The following is a 15,497-nucleotide window of genomic DNA, read 5'->3' on the forward strand; positions in this document are numbered from 1 at the left end:
AAGATAAATTAATACCATAAGATGGCTTTATTCTTTGATTTTTATTATTTTAATTAATTTATTTATTTGAGAGAAAGAGAGAGGGAAAGAGGCAGAAAAAAGAGAGAGAAAAAAGAGAGGGAAAGAGGCAGAAAGAGAGAGAGAGAGAGAGAGAGAGAGAGAGAGAGAGAATGGGCACACCAGGGCCTCCAGCCATTGCAAATGAACTCCAGATATACATGCCACCTTGTTTATCTGGTTTTATGTGGGTATTGGGGAGTTGAATCTGGGTCCTTAGGCTTTGCAGGCAAGCTCCTAAACTGCTGAGCCAGTTTCAGTTTCATATGGTCATGAAAATTCTCATTCAGGTTCCTGGTGCACATATGCAAGGCTTACTAAGGATATAGAGATAGATGTTCACAGGATATGCACATAGGTGTGCAATCACTAATTCATAGGATACGCACATTTTCCTCTTTGGTAAGCAGTTGCCTTCTTGTTGCTGAGACAAAACATCAAGCCAGAAGCAGATGATCAAAGGAAGGGGTTTATTTCCAGCTTATGGCTGCAGGGAGGAAGTTTCACCATGGTGGGGAAAGCATGACAAGAGCAGGTGGCAGGGCACCGCATCTTCATATCAGCAGCGATAAAGGAGAGAGACAGAGTAAGTGTGACAACCGGGGCTGCTCCATCCCCAGTGACAAACCTCTTTCAGCCAGACTCCACCACCCAAAGTCTCCACCAGCTGGGGATCCAGTATGGAGCACGTGGTGGTTTGAATGTAAATGTATGTCCCCCATAACTGAGGTATTTTAAAAAATATTTATTTTTATTTATTTGAAATGGGGGGGGAGAATGGATGTGCCATGGCCTGTAGCCACTGCAAATGAACTCTAGACGCATGCACTACTTTGTGCATCTGGTTTACATGGCTACTGGGAAATTGAATCTGGGTTCTTAGGCTTTGCAACAAGCACCCTAACCATTCAGCAATCTTTCCAGCTGCTGAGGTACTTTTTTTATTCATTTATTTGAGAGAGAGAGAGACAGAAAGAGAAAGAGACAGACAGAAAGTATGGGCACACCAGGGCCTCTAGCTATTGCAAATGAGCTGTAGACACATGTGCCAACTTTTACATCTGGTTTACGTGGGTACTGGAGAATCGAACCTGGGTCCTTAGGCTGCACAGGCAAGCACCTTAACTGCTAAGCGATATCTCCAGCCCTGCTGAGGTATTTTTGATTAAGGATAAATTCCTGCTTAAGTCTCCATCAGGCAGAGCTTTGCTGGAAGAGGAGTGTCACTGGGGAAGAATTTTGAATCTAGCCCTACCAGGTATAAAGAGCCAGCTTGAGCTGTGGTTGTTGGTGCTGCCTCTCTGCTGTGGATATGAGAAATGAGCCAGGTTCCTCCACCATGATAAGCTTCCTCTTGAATCTTTAAGCCTGAAATAAACCCTTTCCCCCTGATGTTTGTCCCAGCAATGAGAAGGTAACTGCAACAAGGCATAATGACAAACACATGAGGCTAAGGGGGCATTTCACACTCAGACCACTACAGTAGACAATGTCAAACTCTTTCTATTGATTTATACTGTCGTCAACTCTGTGTATCTAGTTACTCCTCATCCATATTGGTTTTATACTGCCATATAATAAACTGTCATGTGATTATTGGATTAAAACAACACTGATATAGTGTATCAGAGTTCTGTAGGTCAGAAGTTCATTGAGGCTCTCTGTTTAGAGTCTGTCCAGTCAAAGTCAAGTACCGTCTCAGCTGAACTCTTACATGAAGGCTATGGAGAAGAGTCTACATCCAAACTGATTAATGTTATTGGCAAAATTCAGTTGTTTTTAATTGCTGGGCTGAAGTATCACTTTCTTGGTGGATATCAGCTACAGTCTACCCTAAACAATCAAAGGTGGCTTTCAGATTCTTGTCCCAAGTGCTCTAGTCATTCATGGAAAACTTATTTGTGTGACATTCTTATTATGTTTCAAGTCTCTCTGAGTTAGAGGAAACACTCAGCTTTCAAAGTGCTCATGAGGCTGGTCCAGGTGGCCTCTATTTTGATATATAATATACTGTAATCATAGAAATCAAACAAGGGATGAAGTTAGGGAGCCACTGATGGAATTCTGCCTACCACAGTTCACGGTAACCAAACTGGCTCAACAATTCACAAAAAGGGGTCACCAACCTAAAATAGTGTTGAAAGCAAAAAAGTTTCAAAGCCTGAGAGTAATACGCACTGCCTCTCAGGGTTCACCCACTGGGTTTTCTTTCCTTTGTTGTAATTGTGTTTGAATAGCATCTTCCCTGCAGCAGATCTGGGAGGCCCTTTCATTTAATATTCTTTTTGTTCCTTTACCTTGGTGGGTAGTGTTTCTGCTGATATCATTTCTTCAGTATTTTTGTGGGTCTCCTGTATATATCTCAGAGATTTACTACATTAGTAAATAAGTAGAAGGACATCTGCAAATTTTTTCAAGATAGTCTCATCTTTTTATTTGGCTTCTGCTGAGAAACAGTCTTTATGTTTTGGAAGGCACCTCTGGTTTGATTGAGAAGATCTGAGAAACACTTTGTCTCCTAAAAGGGTGTTTTTGGTTTTTTTTGCGTGTGTGTGTGTGTGTGTGTGTGTGTGTATGCGTTCCCATGTTCATGTGTATGTGGGCACATGTGTGCATGTGTACGGAAGCCAGAGGTTGACGTTGGTCTCTCTCTCTCTGTAACCCTGCCCACCTTATTCTTTGAAACAGGTTCTCTCACTGAAGCCAGAGCTCACCAATTTGTTTCGTCTATCTAGCCATCATCTTGTCCCCGAGATCTACCTGTCTCTACCTCCCACACACTGAGCGCTGGATGGCAGGTCTTTACACTACTGATAGCGATTAGAAGTAAGGTTGGTCCATTTTGCTGGCAACTGGTCAGGGTTGCAGGCCCAAAAAGACAAATAACAAAATAATAAAACAGACATCTGTATGGCCTAACAAAACCACCAACTGTAGGAACTTAATAAAGTTCAGACAGAAGTCTGGGAACTAAAAATCATGCTGACTTACCAGGATGTTGGCTGGCCTATACCAAGAAACCAATCCTCTATTTAACTCTTCAGCATTTCTGAAGGCCCCACGTTCATCATCAGGAGCCCCTCACTCAGAGTAGCCAATCCAATCCACCTGGACTTGATACTTAATTTACATCCCCAAGAGAGTAAAAACCCATGATCCGGGCTGGAGAGATGGCTTAGCGGTTAAGGCATTTGCCTGCGAAGCCAAAGGAGTCAGGTTCAATTCCCCAGAACCCACGTAAGCCAGATGCACAAGCTGGAGCATGTGCCTGGAGTTCGTTTGCTGCAGCTGGTGTGCCCATTTTCTCTCTTTCTCTCTCTCCCTCTTTCTCTCTTTCAAATAAATAAATAAAAATAAAATATATTAAAAAAAAAAAACACTCATGATCCAAGGCAGTCAGCTGCAACCTGCTCAGGCTATTTCTTGGCTTTGGAGCTGTTCTGTGTCTGCCTCTACTTCCTGTGCTTCCGCTGCCGGTTTTGGGAATCAACACTCTTTTAGCTTGCCCCTCTGCTGAGTCTGCGGGGTCAGTCTTTGTGGGCTGCAAGAGGAGAATGCCACAGCTGCTGGCTTGGGGAGTTTTCGTGACCTCTGAATGTCCAGCACAACCAGAGCCAAGGAAGGAAGATGCTGTTGCTCTCAAAACCCATAGCATCGCCGTGCCGGGCGTGATCGTGGGTGCCTGGTGTAGGAACACAGGTTCCCACGTTTGCGAGGCCACCTCCCCCGTCCTCAGCAAGGTGTTCCCCGTGCGGTGAACTGCTCTGGCCCTGTGATTTGCCCGGGTTCTCAGCAGGCTTGTGAGGTTTACACTCAGACTGTTTCTCATGCCATGGTTTCAGCAGCCTTTCCTGAATTTTCCTTTTTTTTTGGCAGCTGGAGGGAATTTTCAAAATCATTCGTCCAGGCTTCATCAATTTATTTATTTATTTATCTCTCTTCAAAATCTACCATGAGCAGCGAGAAGAAATTCTGCATTAGCTTCGACAGTTCCCTGTTTGCAAATTCCACGTTGACGCAGCGGTGGCGCGGGGCCTCGCTTTGTCCGGTCCCACGTGCGTGCCTGGCGGAATCCTCAGTGCCAGAGTGCTTCAAGCCTGTTTACTTACCTGCATCTTGACATTTGAATGGTGTTTCTCGTAGGCAAATATTGTTAGGTCCAACTTAGGTTTATCCATTAGGACAAGCTTCTTAGGAGGTTGTCTAACCACTCACATTTAATGTCATTATAGGTTACATTAGGAGAGCTGTCAATTTGCTTTGCATTTCCTCGTTTTGTTATTCGTTTCCCTTTTTCTCTTCCTGCTATTTTTGAGAATTGTTTCTATGATTCCGTTTTAGTTTCTGCTGTTGGAGAAATGTTTGATCACCTTTTAGTGATGGCTCTAGGGTTCACATTATGCATCTTGAGTTTTGACAGTCCACTTTCAAATAACGTAATTATATATTATTTCACCTTGTAATAGTATATTTCAATTTCTCTTTCATTCTTTGTAATGATGTTATACACGTTACTTCCAATGCAATATACACATCTTAAATTGTTTATAATTTTGCTTCAAGCATTCAATTGTCTTCTAAAAATAGTGAGCAAACCAATGTCTCAAGTTTATAACACTGAAATTTCTAACAGTCTTCATTTTTCTATGTAAAGATCCCAATCTATGGAGTGCTGTATTTCTACTGCCTGAAGAATTCCTTTTAATGTCTGTTCTAAGACAGGCTTGCCATTGGTAAGATCTCTCTGTGCTTTTGTTTGCATGGGAAGGTCTCCATTTCAACTTTAGCTTCCAAAGATATTTTGCAGGTTATAGAATTCTGATTTGACAGGTTTGTTTTCAGCACTTTAAAGGATGCTATTCATTTTTTTTTGGCTTACCTATTTTTAACAAGTAGCTTTTTTTGATAATCCTTTTTATTGGTCTTTGTGTATTTTTTAAAATGCTGACAAGATTTTCTCTCTAATGTTTGTTTAAATTAATTTGTCTATAGTGGGGAGGTAGCTCAGCAGTAGAGTGCATGAGTCAGGCCCAGGGTTCAGTGCTCTGCTTTGCAAAAGGGTGAAATTGAAAAACAAAAGCAAAGTGCTGGATGTGTTGGTATACAAATACAATCTCAGCACTGGGAAGGTGGAGACTGGAGGATCAGGAGGTTAAGGTTATCCTCAGCTACATAAGTGAATTGGAGGCTAACCTGAGTTTCCTGAGACCCTGTCTCCAAACATAATATTACCTATAATGTGTTGGGCAGTATGTTTCTTTTCTTTTATCTTTTTTTTTCCTTTTTATTTTCCAGGTAGGGTCATGCTGTAGTTTAGGCTGACCTGGAATTCACTATATAGTCTAAGTTAGCCTCCAACTCACAGCAATCTTTCTATCTCTGCCTCCCGAGTGCTCGGATTGAAGACATGAGTCATTTGTCTAGTATGCTTCTGTACAATTAGTGTTACTTGGTATTTTCAGTGCTTCTTGAATCTGTCATGGATTTTAGAAATTCATAATAATTTAGACATTTCTTCTGTGTTTCTCTTTTCTTTTCCTGGCATGCCAGTCCTTGAATCTACGTGATCTTTCAGCGATCCTCTTGCATGCTCTGCTTCGTTTTTTCCCTTTCTCTTCTATCTCTTAGTGTTTCAGTTGGGAGCATTTTTACTGATGTGTTTTCAGGCTCTCTGCCTTCCTCCTCTGCTATGTGAAGACTCATCATGGTCCATCACAGAGATCCTTCAGCTCTGTTTTCCTTGAGTGTACCCCACGTTCCTGTGTCCCTGGTGAAATGGCCTCTACTTTTGGAACTCACTGTCCATCTTGTCTACTGGATCGTTTCACATTTGAATCATGGTGATTGTCCAATATTTTTATGTGGGCCATCTCTGGGTCTAAGTCTGTTCACTTCTTTATCTCTTAAAAAGAGTAACTTTTTTTCCCCTGGCTTTTGGGGATTATGTAATTTTTTTAAGTTGAATGCTAGATTGTATATAAGAGAGCAGTAGCAATGGAGATTGAAAGTCTTTTCTTCCAGAAATGGACATGCTTATTCTTGTGTAATGTAAATAGTTTGAATAGGGTAAAAGGATTGATTACCTTTTTCAGAAATGAGATGTATGGGGTGGAACCTGAATAAGCACTTTGTACAATAAAGAGGTCACAACTGTGCTTATGAATCTCATTAAAATTAAATATTAAGTTCTAAAAATTAGAAGCAATAGTGGTTAAATGCTTGCTAAGGACCCTGCTCGAGGCTCAATTTCCCAGGACCCATGTTAGCCAGATGCACAAGGGGGTGCACGCATCTGGAGTTCATTTGCAGTGGCTAGAAGCATTGGCGCACCCACTCTCTCTCTATCTGCCTCTTTCTCTGTCTGTCACTCTCAAATAAATAAATAAAAATGAGCAAAAATATTTAAAAATTAGAAGCAAGATAATTCAGAGACAAATGTTTCTAAAGTATTTTATCACACTGAATATTTTAGAGCCATAGTTACAATGACACTTACATGGCCTATAAACAGACTTTTACTTTTTCCTAAATTAGTAGCAATAATACCTCATACTTATAAAATGACTTACAATTTACAAAAGGTCCAGGAGACATGTTTTTATATTCACTACAACAGATCATAGCTAAAGATTCCACTAACTGTATTAGTTATGTTTCTTATTGCTGTGATCAGATACCTGACAAAAAGCAGCTTAAAGAGGAAGGGTTTATTTTGGCTCACAGTTTGAGGGTTCAGTTCATCATGGGGAAGGCATGGTAGGTAATAGAAGCAGGTATTAGTTGTAGTGGCAGGAGGGGAGACTGCATGCTCACATTTGGCTGGACCAGGAAGCAAACAAAGGGGGTGCTTGCACTAAGCTGATTTTCTCTTTTCTCCTTTTAGTCAATGTAGGATCGCAGCCCACTGGATGGTACTGTCCACATTCAGGGCAAGTCTTTCTTTGCTAATGTAATCCTCTCTGAAAACACCCTGGCAGACATACCACAGTGTGCTTCTCTAGTATCCAAGATTGTTTCTCAATCCAATCAAGTTGACAAAATAACCGTCATACTGACTAAATAATTTGATGCATTTCTTTCTTTCTTTTTCTTTTTTTTTTTTTTTTTGGTTTTTCGAGGTAGGATCTCACTCTAACCCAGGCTGACCTCTGAAATTCACTATAGAGTCTCAGGGTGGCCTCGAACTCACAGCGATCCTCCTACCTCTGCCTCCCGAGTGCTGGGATTAAAGGCGTGCACCACCACACCTGGCAATTTGATGCATTTCTTAAAGCTATTAACTATTTCACTTAATAGTTATTTAATATATATCCCTCAAACCCAGTATGCTAGACATTGAGAATGGAAAGATGAATAAAATATTTTAAAAGGTTCACCGTCTAGTTGAGGCATAGCCACAGACAAAAGTAATTACAAAGAAAGTGACAAGTGCTACAGAAAATGTCCTCATAGGAGAGTGTACTTCCTGCAGGGAAGTTCTTTATGTTATCTAAATAGTAAAATATAACAATCTATAATGGTCCATGCCTAGACCATTAAAGCATCACATTCCTGGATTATAGTAATGGTTCACAAATGGCCATAGGACTAGAGTCGAGATTATTAGATCGCTACCATGCCCAGCTTATTCATGCATTTATTTGCAAGCAGAGAGTGATACAGAGGATAGAGACAGTCAGAGAATGGCACCAGGGCCTCCAGCCACTGCAAACAAACTCCAGACACATGTGCCACTTGGTATATCTGGCTTCACATGGGTACTGTGGAGTTGATCTTAGGTTGTTAGGTTTTGCAGGCAAATGTTGTAACCACTGACCAATCTCTCCAGCCCCTCAATGCATTTAGAAAATATATTAACCAGGTAGTCTATGATTTTGATTATCTGATAGCCTGCCTGCACATCAAGTAACCATCTAGAAATAATGATAATGAGAAGCTTTGTATGTAAGCATTAAGTGCTGTGCAAATCAGTAAACTATTTAATCGTCACTACTACCCTAGGAAGCAGGTACAGTTTACCCTCTCATTTACTGATGAGAAAAACCAAGTCACTGTGAAATTAACTTGCTGAAAGTCAATAAGCTAGTAGATAATATGCCAGGAAGTAATAAAAGCCAATGCTTGACTCTAGGTAGTTCCAGAGGTTAACTCTTAATCATTAGAGTTTATTGTGTATATATATATATGATACACACACACACACACACACACACACACACACACACACACACACCCTAGGCACAAAACACTATGGGATTTACTGATCCCATCTAGTCTTGCTGCTAGGGAGCTTATAGTGTAGTTGGGAAAGTAGAATATTTCTGTGTAAAAAGCTAACACTGGAAGAAGTGTGTATGGAATGACAGATGTATGGCATAAACAAGAGACGGTGAGGTATGGGCCACAGGGTCCAGGATAAACAGTCTCTGCTAATGGCTCAGGACTACCCACAGGACCTGGCTCCGGTCACCTCTCAGAACTTGCCTTCCTGATACCCATCACAGTCTAGCCATGCTGACCTCCCTTCTGTTCCTCAGATGCTAGGCACTTCTTCCTGACTCAGGGTCTCTACACTGGCTGTGTCCCCTGCCTGGAAAACTCTTCATGACACTGTGGGTAAGAGTGGCTCCTTTAGCATCCAGGACTCAGATCCTTGCCGCCTCGGTGAAGCAGTGCTCTTTGCTACCCTGTCTACTAGCTGGTCTCACTGGCCTCCGGTGTTTGTCGTCATCTGAAGTCGTCTCCTCGCTGGCCTGCTTGCAGTCTGGCCAGACTCTCTTTACAATAACGGAAGGCCCATGAGCAAAGGCCTGTCCTGTCTGCCTTCATTTCATCCTTCAAATCTTCCTCAGATAGTTTTGGCCATTGCTGAACCATTACTATAATCCTGCTTTTCTGCACAGTCTTTCTGAGTTCAGAGGCTGTGAGGAAATGCCTCTGACTCGTTTGGAGGCTTTTGGCCTATGACTTTGTACACGAGAGGAAAGTGTGTTTCTTTCCTTCGCGTCTCCAAAACACTGGCACTCCAGCTCACAGGGAGGCTAGTCACACGTCTGGGCTCTTGAGGTCCTTTTGATTTGCTGTCCTCATCCTTGAGTACTGCCAATGAGTAAGAAATGGCTGGTTCTTCGTAGCTGCTTTCAGAGGACACTCTGATGCCCTGGTCTTTACACACCCCTTTCCATAACTTGCAGGCTACGTTTTCATGCTTAGAACTCCCCTTATTTCTTACAGATGAACACAAGTAGCTTTTTTTTTTTTTTTTTTTTTTTTTTACTCTGAGGAAACAGTGAGCTGCTGGAAAGATTTTATTCTTCACTTATGATATATTGTAGCATTGAAGGAGTTGATTCTTGGGCTAAACGCTGACAGCAAAATGATGAATATCATGTGGGATAAAGCTGCACATTATAGACTACTTTAATTCTGTTTAAAAATCTAATTAGCATTAATTTTACTTCATTCATTTTCTGTGTGAAATAAATATATTATTAACTCTATATAAAATGATATTTAATCTTCCTAATGGAAGTCTAGCATATTCATTTTCATTCTATTCAAAGGGATGATTTGAAGTGGCAAAGTTATAGTTACATTGAAATAATATTGGTTTGCAATTATGCAGTAGCTTTTATATAAAACTAATTTATTAACTATCACATTGTAATTAATTAAATGCTCTGTAACTTTTACATAATGTTAGTGCTTAAAGTGCTTTTGTATGCACATGTGTATATGAGTGTGTGTGTATCCTTCTTTTATAAAATGCACTTTTAAATCTCACTGAGCCTCCATCACAGTTATAATGGGGATAAAAAAATAAATAATTCTGCTTGTATCATAGGATCTTATAGGACTTCACTAACACATAGACACTCACAGTCACATGTCATTGAAAGGGGCCATAGTAATAAGAAAGTCAATGATGGGCCATGTGTATACAGTAATGGTCACATAAGAAAACATCTCAGAGTGATGCCATAACTGTCTAAGTTTGTGTAAGTGCATTCTGTGATTGTACCATAGTGAGATGCCTTGATGACATATTTCCCCGGACATATCCCCATCATTAAGGGACATGTGACTATGTGTGTGCATGTGTGAGGGAATTAGTGAATTCCCATAATATCCCATGAAACAAGCAGTCTCACTGGTTAATTGCCCTCATTATAGGAATGGTAGAGGCTTAGTGAGGTTTAAAACCTGGCCTTATGCAGATGGTGAGATCATGAAGTTTTTAACTTGGGACCTTATTAACATTAGGTTCTACTAAGGGTACTTTGTGTGGTTGTTCGCCAGGGCTGCTGAACAAAGGACCACACAGCAAAGGCCTCATACAACAGCAAGTTATGTTCTTATGTTCTTGAGGTTAGATAAGGCATCGGGGTTGGTCTCTTCTGGGGCCTCCTCCCTTGGTTTGCAATGCTTGTCTTCTAGTGCCTCCACGTGGTCTTCCCTCTGCGCACAACCCTGACTTTTGTCACAATTTCCTCTTCTAATAAGGACATTTGTCATCCTGGTTTGGAGCTCACCCTAATAACCTCATTTTAAGTTATTACCCCTCTGTAGATCCTGTCTCCAAATACAGTCACATTTTGAGGGACTAGAGTTAACGTTTGGGGATAATACAGATCAACCCATAACATGCGTAAATTATGAAGAAAATAGTGATTAATATATAGCTTGTTTTGAAGTTTCTAAGTGAATTAATTAGAGGCTATATGAACTAGTGATTGCTATTTTACATAAGAAAATAATTTCTCAGCACGTGTGACTTATCTAAGAACATTACCTGAATAATTTTTTAATAATGTTATAGCATATACTATGCCAATAATAGTAATATCATTTAGCATATATTGAGTCCTACCGTGCTACAAACTGTTCTAAACATAGGTATTCATAAGCTTAATTATTATAATACTTATAGAGTTTTATTGTTATCTAATTTTTAAGGATTAGGAATCTGGGGAAAAAGACACTAAGTGACTTGTCCGAGGGTTTATGGCTGTTAAGAAGCAGATCTGTAGTGACATCACCCCGGTGGCCCGGCTCTGGGATTCCTGCTTTGGATCTATGGTCCTCAGTGCGCTCTCTCCAGGTTCTGACCGTGTTTACAACCAAAACCCCAGCAAGTATGAAGCACTGGACTGTAAGACGCTGGATGTCACAAAATGAAGGAGAGTGATTCCCGAGAGGAACACATGTCCTTGGTGCATTTTACTACCTAGGAGCATTCTCAGACTGACTCTCAGGAAGGTGGTACCTAAGTGTGGCCCGGAAACCTCATGGTGCTCAGAAGGCCTAACTGGGAGCCCACGAAGACCAGTGACGCTTGTGTTTATGTGGAGGAGAAGGAGGGAAAGGAGGGAGGGAGGAAGGAGAAAGAGAGTTCACAGTTGTTCAGTGATATCTCATACATCATCAAAAGAGAAACTAAGTATTTAGACATGTAAATAAACTTCTCTCCTCTGGGAAAGAACCATTACAGGACGGAGTAGAAGAATTTGTGGAACTTTCTCAGTCTCCAAATTCTCAAAGTCATAGGTCATGCAGCATTGCAGCTGGGTTTGGTGGTGGAGAAAAATGATCTGTGGGATAAATGAGGCTATAATTACCCTTTACAAAGCCTAGAATTCAGATCTGAGGGGGTCACTGAGTTGCAGATAAAAGGCAGGAAATAATCATCAGTTGTTGATCAATTACTGTCATCATGAAGGAACCTCGAATGTGGGTATTTTCACAGGAACATTGAATTTGCATTTAATGTTCAGAATTTAAAGTTTAAAGTTATATGTATGACAAGTCAGTCAAAAAACTTAGTAGTGTTCTCAGCCTTTTCCCCCCTTAGACTCAATTGAAAAGTCCACTCAGTTTGCCCTTCATATATAGCAGTCCACAGAGGATTCTGCCAGCCAGCCTGGCTCAGCAAAGAGGATGCACCATGAGTATGTGAACTCTTCACAGTCTTTGGAAACTGAAGCAAAGACCTTTACAAATTTGGGAATTGTTGGTAGGCAGTATTTCCTTGCGGTGTTATTTTATCATAACTTTAATAGGTCATAGCTTTAATAGGTACATAGATTTTAATTGGTCAGATTTTTATTAAAAATTGCACACATACCAAGATTAGAACAATGTAGAGAAGGTATGCTCACATTTTTACTGAGAAGAAACATATACTAAAATTTTACCCAAAACATTCCCATCTGTATATCAAAATATACTATACATTCTGTGTGGCAAGCACTTTGCTCACTAAACTATATCCCCAGCCCTAAGTCCCATACATTCTAATAGCCATGCAGAATTACTGGAAGGGTGTATATAACCATCTATTTTAAAGAGATTATCTCTTTCTATGAGGGTTACAACTGGGCAGGGAGAAAGCAGTTGGAAAATTGCAAGGAAGCCCTTTTCCTTTGCATACTGAATTTTTTGAATTGTTTAAACTAATTAAAATAAAAATTAAGGGCTGGAGAGATGGCTTAGCAGTTAAGGCACTTGTCTGCAAAGCCAAAGGACCCACGTTCTATTCTCCACGGTCCACGTAAGCCAGATGCACAAGGCGGTGCATGTGTCTGGAGTTTGCTTGCAGTGGCTACAGGCCCTGGTGTATCCATTCTCTCTGTCTCTCCGCTTCTTTCTCTTGCAAATGAATAAATAAAATAACTACAAAAAATAAGAATTAAAAACAAAATGAAGTATTAAAAATGACCATGTTCCTAGTGGTCTTGTTGGCTTACACTAACAACCACTCAGTAACTGCCCAGTGCAGAATATTCCCATTGTTAGAGAGCTACATTCTGTCCTGTCTTTTGACCTCTAAATATTGCTGTATAATTATTAATGAAATGTGCCCATTTCACTAAGCTAAGCATGGCTTATCTCAAGGTTCTGTGGTGTTGTCATTTACTGTATATTTGACCATGTTTCTATGTACTTAAAGTGAAAATGTCCCTCCCTCTGATAATGTTCACAGATATGTCCTTTGCCTGTCTTCTGGTTTGGAACATTAATTTTTATTTATTTATTTGAGAGCAACAGGGGAAAGAGAAAGAGGCAGATAGAGAGAGAGAGGAAGAATGGGCGCGCCAGGGCCTCCAGCCACTGCAAACGAACTCCAGGCATGTGCGCCCCCTTGTGCATCTGGCTAACGTGGGTTTTGGGGAATCGAGCCTTGAACCGGGGTCCTTAGGCTTCACAGGCAAGTGCTTAACCACTAAGCCATCTCTCCAGCCCTCGTTTGGGACATTTTTTTTTTTTTTTAAGGGCACATGGCTATGTGTCTGCTGTTCTGTGTGGAAGCTATCGCTGTGCCTCTTTCAGCGTGTTGGGAAGAGAACAGCTGTCCCTGAGAACATGGCTCCCTGTCTGGCACCTTGGGAACTTATCCAGAATGCTCTGATGATAGTCACCGGATGCTTAGTGATGCTCTTGAACTATACACTATATATGCTCTGAAGCTGCAGAAATTGGAAAAGGGATTAAGAACTTGAGGTGATTTCTGAAATCAGGGTGACCTGGTATACTTTCAAAGTGAGTTTTATTTGCTATTGTTTTCTAAGCCATAGGAAAAAGATTTTCTAAATAAGGGGTTTAAAATGGAACTTGTAAACCTGAATCAAGTTTTTAAAAGGTTACTGAAAATAATAATGAGAATGTTAAAAATGAGAATTGTACTGGGCAGAGCCTGGGAAAGCTTCACAAAAGACAATATATTCCTTAAATTGGAAATGCGTATCCTTGAAAGACACTGTCAAAGGAGTTCGAAGGATATTGTGGCCTATGTGTCTTCTGAGGACAGGCACATACATTATTAAGTTCATTAACTATAAAAATAAGATTAGGGCTGGAGAGATGGCTTAGCAGTTAAGCGCTTGCCTGTGAAGCCTAAGGACCCCGGTTCGAGGCTCGGTTCCCCAGGTCCCACTTTAGCCAGATGCACAAAGGGGCACACGCGTCTGGAGTTTGTTTGCAGAGGCTGGAAGCCCTGGCGCTCCCATTCTCTCTCTCTCCCTCTATCTGTCTTTCTCTCTGTGTCTGTCGCTCTCAAATAAATAAATTAATTTAAAAAAAAATAAGATTAAATAAGTAAAATGTTGCCTTGTGCAAAAAAAAAGAGGCAAGAAAGGTGGTTAGTCTCTGATCAAAAATTAAAAATACTGATATAGTCACATATAATCTACAGTGAATGTTAAGTAACAACATCAGAACATTTTGCTCTCATAGTTTATCTTTGTAACACAAAAGGATGGAGCCAGCTTCTTGGACACCCTTTGCTTCTGGTTCGAAGAGGAGCGGCGCCACCTCGTGGATTTCCCTTTTTACTGCACAATCCTTACACTATCACTGCTAAAACTGCAGTCGCTGCGAAAAGCCCTGAAGTGAAATCAGCGGTTATGATCTCCTTGCGGGCTATAACAGATACAGTAATTGTTAATCTTACGCAGATAAAGCTGTCCCTGGCTCCCTGAAGGGAAGTCCCTGCCCACTCAACCCTCACCACGAGGCGAACAGTGCTGCATGCAGGAAAGCACAGCCAGAGCCTAAACTTGGCTGTTGAGACAGACAGACAGACAGACAGACAGACAGACAGACAGACAGACAGACAGGCAGGCAGACAGGCAGACAGACAGACAGACAGACAGACAGACAGACAGACAGACAGACACCTACCCACCCTAATGGGGGTCTGGAAAGCCTAGGAGCAAGCTACACTGCGCTCCTTCATTCTGCATTCACAGGAGAGCAGTCCCTTTGGCGGACCAGGTGGAAGGCTTACACAAGCAGCCTGACCTTTGCATAAAGCCACGGGCACACAAAGTGGGACTCATGACCAATTTCGTTTTTGGAACAAGGTAGCTCGTGAGGTTACTGCGTGCCTGGCTATTCCGTGTCCTGTAAGAGCCAGCTGGGCCCTGCCTATTGGTGGTGACTGGCGGATGTTACGTGTGTCCTACCAGAATCTGGGTCACAGGTAAATTCTGGGAAAAGGATTCTTGGGTGAAATGCAAAAGGTTATAAAATACCAAGTGCCAGGAAATTCTGCTGCCAGGTCCCCCGTATCCATGGTTCGTTCTGCATCGAAAGAAAAGAAGGTCAGGCTCTAAGGGGACTGTAAAAGTTGCTGCCCTTCGAACCTGTGGGTAGCTGAACTGGACGGCAGATGGAGGGCTCCAGGCTAGAAGCTGGCTCTGCAGCGGGGGGGAGGGAGGAAGGGAGGGAGGGAGGGAGGGAGGGAGGGAGGGAGGGAGGGAGGGAGGGAGGGAGGGAGGGAGGGAGGGAGGGAGCTGCCAGTGACGGGCATGTGGGCGGGCGGGACTCTGCCAAGGTTGCAGGGTGGGCTGGCCGCGTTGGAAGCCCGCAGTCTCCGCCCACAGCAAGGGGCTGGGGCGAGGACTTGGTGGACACTCTGAGGCTACAAATAGTGCACTCGG

General features: G+C 41.8%; 1 protein-coding gene across 32 annotated transcripts in view; it reads right to left on the reverse strand.

Annotated features, from left to right (window-relative positions):
* Anks1b (ankyrin repeat and sterile alpha motif domain containing 1B) overlaps nt 1-15,497 on the reverse strand; it is a 1,062,135-nt gene that overhangs the window by 243,206 nt on the left and 803,432 nt on the right. The window lies entirely within an intron of this gene.

This window comes from Jaculus jaculus, chromosome 6, assembly GCF_020740685.1.
Source record: "Jaculus jaculus isolate mJacJac1 chromosome 6, mJacJac1.mat.Y.cur, whole genome shotgun sequence".
In the NCBI taxonomy this organism is placed as follows: Eukaryota; Metazoa; Chordata; class Mammalia; order Rodentia; family Dipodidae; genus Jaculus; species Jaculus jaculus.